We start from the raw sequence: 9,143 nt of genomic DNA, 5'->3' as shown, positions 1-9,143 counted from the left end.
TGGAGGGAGACAAAAACATAAGAGAATCTTAAATAAAGAGAACAGAAGGTTGCTGGAGGGATTGTGGGAGGGAGGATGGGCTAAATGGGTAAGGGGGTAAGGAATCTACTCCTGAAATCATTGTTTCACTATATGCTAACTAACTTGGATGTAAATTTTAAAAAGTAAATTAAAAAAAAAGAATATTACTGGGTCAATTGACAAAATGGGAATACAGTCAGAACTGATGAAACTATTAGTGTTAATTTTCTATTGCTGCTGTAACAAATAATCACAAATTTAATGGCTTAAAACAACCGAAATTTATTTAGGATGTGGACATCTTTGGGGGGCCATTATTCCTGCTGACATAGTCATAATTGATACAAGCATCTTACCAATGACAAAATTACTAAAGTTGTTAACTGTCCTCTGCTTATGTAAGAAAATATTCTTACCCTTCAAAAGTATACACTGAAGTATTTATTTGTTTACAGAAAACAAAGCTTTCTTCATTTATTTGACATGCAGGTGAGAAGAGGACTGTAATGTCACTGGCACATCTGCATGAAGGGTTTCAGAAGCTGGTATCCACCAGGCCCCTCCTCTACCAGGAGGACCCTCTGCAAGGGGCAGGCAGCTCACAGATGCCCTCCGTGCCAATCATAGAAAAGTCATGACTGTCCCTTTCTTGCCAATCTGCCAGGGTTCCAGGGGGGAAAAGCAGATAATTATCAGATCCTGGCCCATGTCCAGCTCCTTGGTGAGGGACTTGAAAAATTGGGCTTTGTGACCGCAGTTCTCCCCTGCAGTGTCCTCCACACGTGATGGAAGAGATGAGCAGTTGCACGCAGGGCTCAGTGGAGCTGTTCACCACCAAGGCCAGACCTGGTCACACCATCACGCTCACATAGTCTTCAGGTTGGCCCAGGATGGCTGCACTGGCCGTGCGGAGTCGCTCTACCAGTCCTGTGGGCACGCCGCTGTTTTGGTAAGTTCGTATCCAGCTCGACAACTGACATGTCTGGCAAGAAGGAACTGGAGTGGCCACAGCAGCGGAGAAAGAACAAGCAGAGTCTACACTCAAGTATTTAGAGGCAAAGGGTCACGGTGTATGCAACCTACTCTCATATGGAATGGAAATAACAATATACAAAGAGAGAATGGGAGGGGGGAAATGATAAAGCAAATTGACAATTTACAATAGGTACTTCTGGATAAGAAGTATATATAGTAGCCTTCCTACTATATTTGCAACTCTTCCATAATTTGAAGTAATTTCCAAATGAAGTACGTGTGTATGGCTGTGTGTGTGTGTGTGTGTGTGTGCACATGCATGTGTGTGTGTGTGTATTTGCAATAAGTAAGAGTGCCAAGGAGCTGAGACAAGAGGTTTGCTGTGTCTTAGTTTCATCTCACCAAGTAGATTGAAGAACACCTCAGGCGCTCTCCGTTGTCGACAGAACACCCTATGTCCTCAACATGACATTCAGGCTTTTTCATGACCTTCAGCCTCCTCTAGCAATCACATCTTCCATCTCCCATCTATTCTTTTATCCACGTCTGATTACTTACCATTCCTCAAAACTACATCATAAAAATTTCTCCACTTATTAAGCATCTAGTGTATACTGGCTCTACCCCCTTGTCATTTCATTCAATCCTCACAACAGAACTTCAAGTTAGATACCAGTGTTCCCTCTTACAAATAGTGAATCAAAGGCTCAGACAGGTTACTTGATTTGCTTAAGGTCACACAGCTAGAGCTAGACTTTAAATCATGTCTAAAACCAGGTTCTTTTCCATATACTGCATTGCCCCACCCTCTAAGTACTGATTCAATAAACATTTCCTAAGCACTCACTCAGTGCTGGGCTCTATGCCAGGCACTGGGAGTACAAACGTAATCAATCCCACTTCAACCTCCCAGAGTGTATGATTTAGCCACAGAGATAGGGACAGGGCTGAGGAGAGCAAGGGGTTAAGGGTCAGGTTCAGCCGGGTTTCCAGAGTCTGGCTCCATGATCCTAGAAGCTGAGCCAGGAACCTAGGTGGTGGTGCAAGTAAAGAGGGAAACCTCCCCGCCCTCAGATGGTGGGGAGTCCTGGGTGAAGGTTCCGGGAACATTTTTCTTTTTAGTCAGGTCTCTGCTGCCCTCTAGTGGGAGATGCAGAGATAACAGGAGGAGAAGTTTCACCCAGAAGTGGCGCGTGGGGGTGGGGAGCCACATTAACTCTGAGCCTCTTCTTAGCCTTGGGATCTGTGACATGCTTCCCTGACTTGTAAATGTAGAGGTCTGGGTTTGAAACTGCAGTTTTGCAGGGGTCAGTCTGCTTCACCAGGAGAGATACTCAACTTTTCTCAGGTCATATACTGAGCCCCAAAATTAACCCCAGACAGAGCCCCTCAAAGACTGAGCTATGATGAAGGTCACAGACTGAATTCTGACCTTGATTAGAGACTAAACCCACCCTAACACCCTACCAGACTTCTGCCACCCCCTCGCCTGCTCCCCAGTTGCTAAACACCACCATTACTAGAAATTAAATTATATCCATTCACAATTAAATAAGCTATAAAGAAAAACAAAGATGATACATACTCAACATGTATTACTTCCTAATTATTTTATTACATTCTGCTGCTGGCTATACTCTTGAGGTGATTTAAATCTACAGTGTCTGCATGGCACAAATGCTATATAATGGCATGCAAATTCACATCACTCCCCAAGTCCCCAGCATATTCAGGGATAGCTTGAAATTAGCCATGCTGAGAGTATTTACACCACAGAAATTGGCAAACATTACAGCATCAGGCTTGAATTATTGTTTTGTTAATTGTCTAGACCAGGAATCACCAAACCACAGCCAACATGCTATTTTTGTATGGTGACTTAAGAATGATTTTTACATTTTAAAAATGTTGAAAAAGATATAACAAAGGAGAATATGCAACAGAGACCATATGAGTCTCACAAAGCCTAAAACATTTACTATCTGGCCCTTTCCAGAAGGAGTTGGCTGATCTCTGGTCTAGACATAAGAACGTGTGGGGAAAATGTTAATAATGCAGATTATAAACATGTCAGATCTATAGCTGCTACCACATTATAAATCACACAGATTATTGAGGGAATATTTTTCCAGCATTTGAAAACTATTATCTAATGCAGCAAAAAAAGTCATTCACATCATTGACAAAGAAGTGAAATTCCATGCAAGCTGGTGCAGCCACTCTGGAAAACAGTATGGAGTTTCCTCCAAAAGTTAAAAATAGAACTACCCTACAACCCAGCAATTGGACTACTAGGTATTTATCCAAAAGATACAAAAATACAGATTCAGAGGGGCACATGCACCCCAATGTCTATAGCAGCACTATCAACAATAGCCAAATTATGGAAGGAGCTCAAATGTACATCAATTGATGAATGGATAAAGAAGATATGGTACACACACACACACACACACACACACACACACACTGGAATATTACTCAGCCATCAAAAAGAATGAAATCTTGCCATTTGCAGTGACATGGATGGAGCTAGAGTGTATTATGCTAAGTGAAACAAGTCAGTCAGATAAAGACAAATACTATATGATTTCACTCATATGTGGAATTTAAGAAACAAAACAGATGAACATAGGGGAAAAGAGAGAGGGGCAAATCATGAAATAGACTCTTAACAATAGAGAACAAACTGAAGGTTACTGGAGGAGAGGTGGGCAGGAATGGGTTAAATAGGTAATGGTATTAAGAAGGGCACATGTTGGGGGGCCTGGGTGGCTCAGTCAGTTAAGGGGTTAAGCGTCTGACTTCGGCTCAGGTCATGATCTCACGGCTCGTGAGTTTGAGCCCCGCGTCGGGCTCTGTGCTGACAGCTCAGAGCCTGGAGCCTGTTTCAGATTCTGTGTCTCCCTCTCTCTCTCTGACCCTCCCCCGTTCATCCTCTGTCTGTCTCTGTCTCAAAAGTAAATAAACATTAAAAAAAATTTAAAAAGAAGGGCACATGTTGTGATGAGCAGTGGGTGTTGTATGTAAGTGATTAATCACTAAATTCTACTCCTGAAACTAATATTACACCACACGTTTAACTAAATAGAATTTAAATAAAAATTTGAAATTTAAAAAAAAGAGGTGAAATTTCAAAATATGTAGTGGTGAAGCTGAAGAGGTTTAAATGTAATGACTATAATTTATATGAGTTTTGAGAAACAGTTTTACAGAAGAACATGTATCAGATCTAATGACAATAAATTTATATGAAAAAAAAGCACATTGGAATGCAACTCCATTTGTCAAATTATGGTTGAATCTCAACTATCAGTTACAGATATAAGAGTTTGGCAAAAGTCAGTGGAAGTATTCTACGAGAATCAATTAGCTAGATAGAATTTATGATAAAGAATATTGTAGAAACTTAACAGAAACCCATGGGGGAGGGAAAGGAAAAAAAAAAAAGAGGTTAGAGTGGGAGAGAGCCAAAACATAAGAGACTCTTAAAAACTGAGAACAAACTGAGGGTTGATGGGGGGTGGGAGGGAGAGGAGGGTGGGTGATGGGTATTGAAGAGGGCATCTTTTGGGATGAGCACTGGGTGTTGTATGGAAACCAATTTGACAATAAATTTCATATATTAAAAAAATTATAAATACATAAATGAATAACTTAAAAAAAGAATATTGTATATGTCATCACCATAAATTTTGTTACTCATATTAGTAAAATGTATAATGAACTTATGGATGCAAGCATATGCACACATTTTTGGAGAGCTGGTTGTTAAAAATTTGCCAGCATACTGCTGCTCAACAGCCTTCACATACCCAAAGCAACAGCTATATCCCTAGTTCTAAAAAGGCAGAGATTGCCAACATCTACCAACACCCACCCACTCTTACCATGGACCTTTTTCTAAGACTCCCACCTTTCAGAGTTTGGACCCTGGTATATATTTGCTCTTGTTTTCCATCTCTGTCTTTTTGCCTCACCTTTCAAAGTATCTCTTCAGATTTGTCTCATACCTCCTCAACTGATTTTTTCATTTATGCTCTCTGATATTTAACATCCAAGACTTTTTTCTTCCTGATCATTCTTTTTATGGCATTCTCTTCTCTAGTGGATTCAATAACTTCTCTTGATTCTCTGAAAATATTCATGATAGAGTGCTGGATTTTTTTTTAGAGTGTTTACCTCCCCATCTAGTCTCTTTCTGCCACATAGCTTTTATCTTTTTGTTCGTTCATTTGTTTTATTTTGTTTTGTCTCTGTCTTTTCTACTAGATGCTCTCCTTGGCTCTCTGAGGGTCTTTGCTATCTCTACATGAGGCATTAGGAAAAGAACAAGCCTCCTTGATGAAATGGCTGATTCCCAAACTAGGGCAGAGAAAGTAGTAGATGAGTCCAGAATATCCCCTTATGCAAGAAAGTGCCAGAAAGTCCATCTTACGATGGACATAAGGGGCAGCAGAAAGGGGCTCCCTGTGGATAAATCTAGAATGAACTGAGCATAATATGCACATACAGCATAATATATTGAGCATAATATTTCATAATATACATATATATAGTAAGACTATATAACTCATTGATCGAAATAAAATCCATGAGATGACATTAATACAACTTCATAAATAAATAAATAAATAGCAAGAGGGGGAAAGCTCTTCCTTGTACCAGGAAAATAACTAATAAATATAAAAGGCAATGGTGGCATTAGAAAATTATCTCCAGATAACATCCGTATAATAATTGATTCAGGCAAGAATAATCGATGATTTGAAAACTGGTGGATAATGAATATTTATTAATTACAAAGGAAAAAACAATAACTTTACACTGAAGATATTTGGCAGACACCTCGTTTAAGCAGGTGATTAAAGTTAACATCACTGGCAAAGGGATAAATGGGCGTCATGTGCCTCCTGACATGTGAACTAACACAACATCATTTGTGTGATATTGCTGTCAACGGTTCCCTCAGGAGGAAACATCAGACAAACTGAAACTAAAGGACATTCTGCAAAATACCTGTCCTGTACTCTTGAAAAAATGTCAATGTGGCAAAGAAAGACTGAGGAATTGCTTCAGATTAAAGGAGCCTAAAGAGACATGACAACTAAATGCAGCACATGATCTGGGATTTTCTGCTCTAAAGGACATTATTGGCACAGTTGGCTAAATCTGAATAAGGTCTGTAGATATAATAGCCCTGAATCAATGTTAATTTCAATGTTAAAAAGAATGTCCTCAGTTTTGAGAAACACACTGAATTATTCAGGGGCAAAGGGGCATCATGTTCAGTGAAAAAATAATATGTTGATATTAGGGGAATTTGGTGAAGAGTAGACAGGAATTCTTGCAATTTTTCTCTAAGTCTGAAATTAGGCCAAAAAAAAAAAAAACAAAAACACTCCACACAGTCAAGAAAAATTCTAAAGCTGACTGGGAGCTGTGTGCGCATAGGTCGGGGGTGTGGACAATGGGCCTGGGGGAGGGGGCCTGCTGGGGCCACTTCATTAGGCGCCACCCCTCTTCCCAGTTTCATCTTCCATTCTCCTGCCTAGAGGTGTCTGCCTGGTTGCCAGGTGCCAGGAGTTGAATGGGGCAGGGAAAGTGGTGTTGTGCTGGGGACTCAACATTCACTTAATCTCCTGTTTTCCCACCCTCAAGTCCCCTCCTCCCAGGCCAGAGACCCTCTCCAAAGAATAAACCTCCAGTCCTCTGCCCAGGTTGGGGGAGGGGGTAGTCTGGGCTCAGTGGGAAGAAACCAGGGGGTCTAACTGCTCTCGGCTTTCAGCCCCACCTACTTCTAGAAGTGCCTGAGCCTTTTCGGAGTTTCCAAGGTAAAATCTGGCTGCTTGTAAATCTAGCAAACCCACTGCGGTTTAAGATGCACCTTTCCAAGTCTGTCGAGCTAAATGTCTGAGCTCCACTCCCAGCTTCCAAAAGCTGCTGTCATCTTGTCTCCTGTTCCCTTTGTCCTTGTGGCTTTAAATATTTTAATAAAACCATCCGCTGTCATTTTCCTGGAGTTTCAGGAAAGAGCATGTGTATCCAACCTGTCATCTTTAATTGGAAGTCCTTTGTTATGTTCTCTAATCTTTCTACAATGGCCATATATTTCTTGTGCAATTTTAAAATATATTTAAGCACATGAAAGAGTTAAATGTTGTGAAACCATGTAAAACAATTTAAGAATGGATATTTATCAGGTTTCTGACGGGAAGATAACTAAGCTCTGAGAAGGAGCTGGGCGGTGTAAGAAAAGTAATAGGAGATGCTGCTCATTGGCAATGTGCCGTGAACGCGAAAGCATTCCTCTCCGAACACGTTTTTAACCTTCCAACAGCGACTATTAAAGATGGAGAGCACCTGGTGTGTATTGGAAGGGTCCGCAGGGCGAAAAAAGCTAGCAAAAGACTATGACAGTTCTGGAGCTCAAATTTCACCAAATCCTAGAGGCGGCAGGTACGCGCACAGCACGAAGGCCAAGGCCCTCCTTGGGGCTGAAGATTTGAAAGAGGCTACTCCCGGAGGGGCTCGCTCAGATCCCAGGTTAGAAGCAGGCATCTGTCCCCCGCACCAACACGAGGTCAGGATAGATCCAGGGGTGAGTCAAGTCTAAGGCTCGGTGCCAAACCCAGACCCTCTGCCAGTCGGATGCAGAGAGCGAGTCCCCAGCGCGAGCACCGCATCTGGATGCATCCGCGCTCACCTCCAGCTGCGTCCTCAGCTGCGCCGCGACCCGGAAGGGGTGGCGCCGCGAGGAGCGGCCTTTCCAGCTCTAGCCACACAGGGGCAGCAGAGGACAGGCGGAGAAAACCGAGAGGGACTTGGGGATGGGGGTGGGAGAGGGTAGGAGACTGGGAGAAAGACCTAGAGAGGGATACAAAGTACACAAAAAAGAGGTGGCAGAAAAATGGAGAGAGGGGCGAGGAAACTGACAGCCCGGCACTCAGGGAGAGCCTGGAGGCCCCAGAACTATAAAGGAAGGAAGCACTACTCACAGTGAGAGAATTCCTCACTTGTGCAGCGTGCCGCTGGCTCACCTTGTGATGTAAGTATAATGAACCCATTTCAGAGATGAAGAAACTCAGGATGACAAATTACACGGTCAGCGAAGTCACAGAATTGGCCCTAGATCGTTTACTGGCTGGGGAATTTAACTTCTCTGTGCCTTGTTTTCCTTCCCTGCCTCACAGGGTTGTTGTAAGGGTTAAATGAGACGACAGGCAAAGCGCTAGACTAGCTCAAGGCACATAGTAAACACTCAACAAATGCCAAGGGTTATTATTTATCTTTGTTGTTGAATCCTCACAACATGGAGAGGAGCCCTTGGATTCCAGGTTTGCGGAGTGCTGCTGAGAACTACTCCCCCCATGTTAGAGTTGGGGAAACAGGCTGGGAAAGATTGCATGACTTAGCATCCAGGTCTACAGCCAGGGTATAGCAGAGCCAAAATTCAAAATCAGGTCGCTTGTCTCTTTCTTCTACCATGCAGGCTGCCTCAGCAGGGGGCAGAAAGTGCGTGCTCAGCCCAAGTTGCTAAAGTTTGGTTCGGCCCTTTCCCACTGAGCACAGCCTGCTGCCAGGCCCTGGGCTGGAGAGGCAGCCGGGGGGTCAGCAGCATGTTTTCATGGCCAAGCAGCTCACTGAGGGAATGACTGACCAGAGCTGGACAGGGGTGGGAGTTCTGTTGGACATGCTCTCTGTTCCTGTCAGGGACAAAGAGAAGAGATCCTGGTTCCGCTCACATACCCACAGTTTCCAGCCTTCAGTGACAAACATCTGGACAATGAGCACACCAAACGGATGGCATGGGAGAGGCACACATTGGCATGGGAAAGGGGCTGTACCTAGTCTTTGAAAGCCTGGTCTCCAATTACTCCTGGGTCCCCCTGGATGAGATACTTAACCTCCCTCTCCTTCCTACCCTCTTCATCTGCAAAATGAGGGTAACAGCAATCCTTTCTTCCTCAATGAGGTGGGGAGGAGGGGGTAGGAGGATGAAATGAGGTGACCAGTGCACAGGACCAGCCCGGCACACAGGATGTTCCAAGCAAGGAGCTCTGTTATTATTTCTAAAAGAGGAATGATAATGCTCTCACAGAATTACTTCGAAGAGTAAAAGAAATAAGGCATGTTCCAGTGCCTCC

The 9,143-nt window shown here is 43.1% G+C and overlaps 1 pseudogene; it reads right to left on the bottom strand.

The window, feature by feature from the left end:
- Nucleotides 1-591: 591 nt before the first annotated feature.
- LOC125913472 (D-dopachrome decarboxylase-like) lies at nucleotides 592-1,081 on the bottom strand (annotated as a pseudogene).
- Between the last annotated feature and the right edge of the window lie 8,062 nt (nucleotides 1,082-9,143).

This window comes from Panthera uncia, assembly GCF_023721935.1.
Source record: "Panthera uncia isolate 11264 chromosome C1 unlocalized genomic scaffold, Puncia_PCG_1.0 HiC_scaffold_4, whole genome shotgun sequence".
NCBI lineage: Eukaryota > Metazoa > Chordata > Mammalia > Carnivora > Felidae > Panthera > Panthera uncia.
This window is presented reverse-complemented; position numbering and strand designations above follow the sequence as displayed.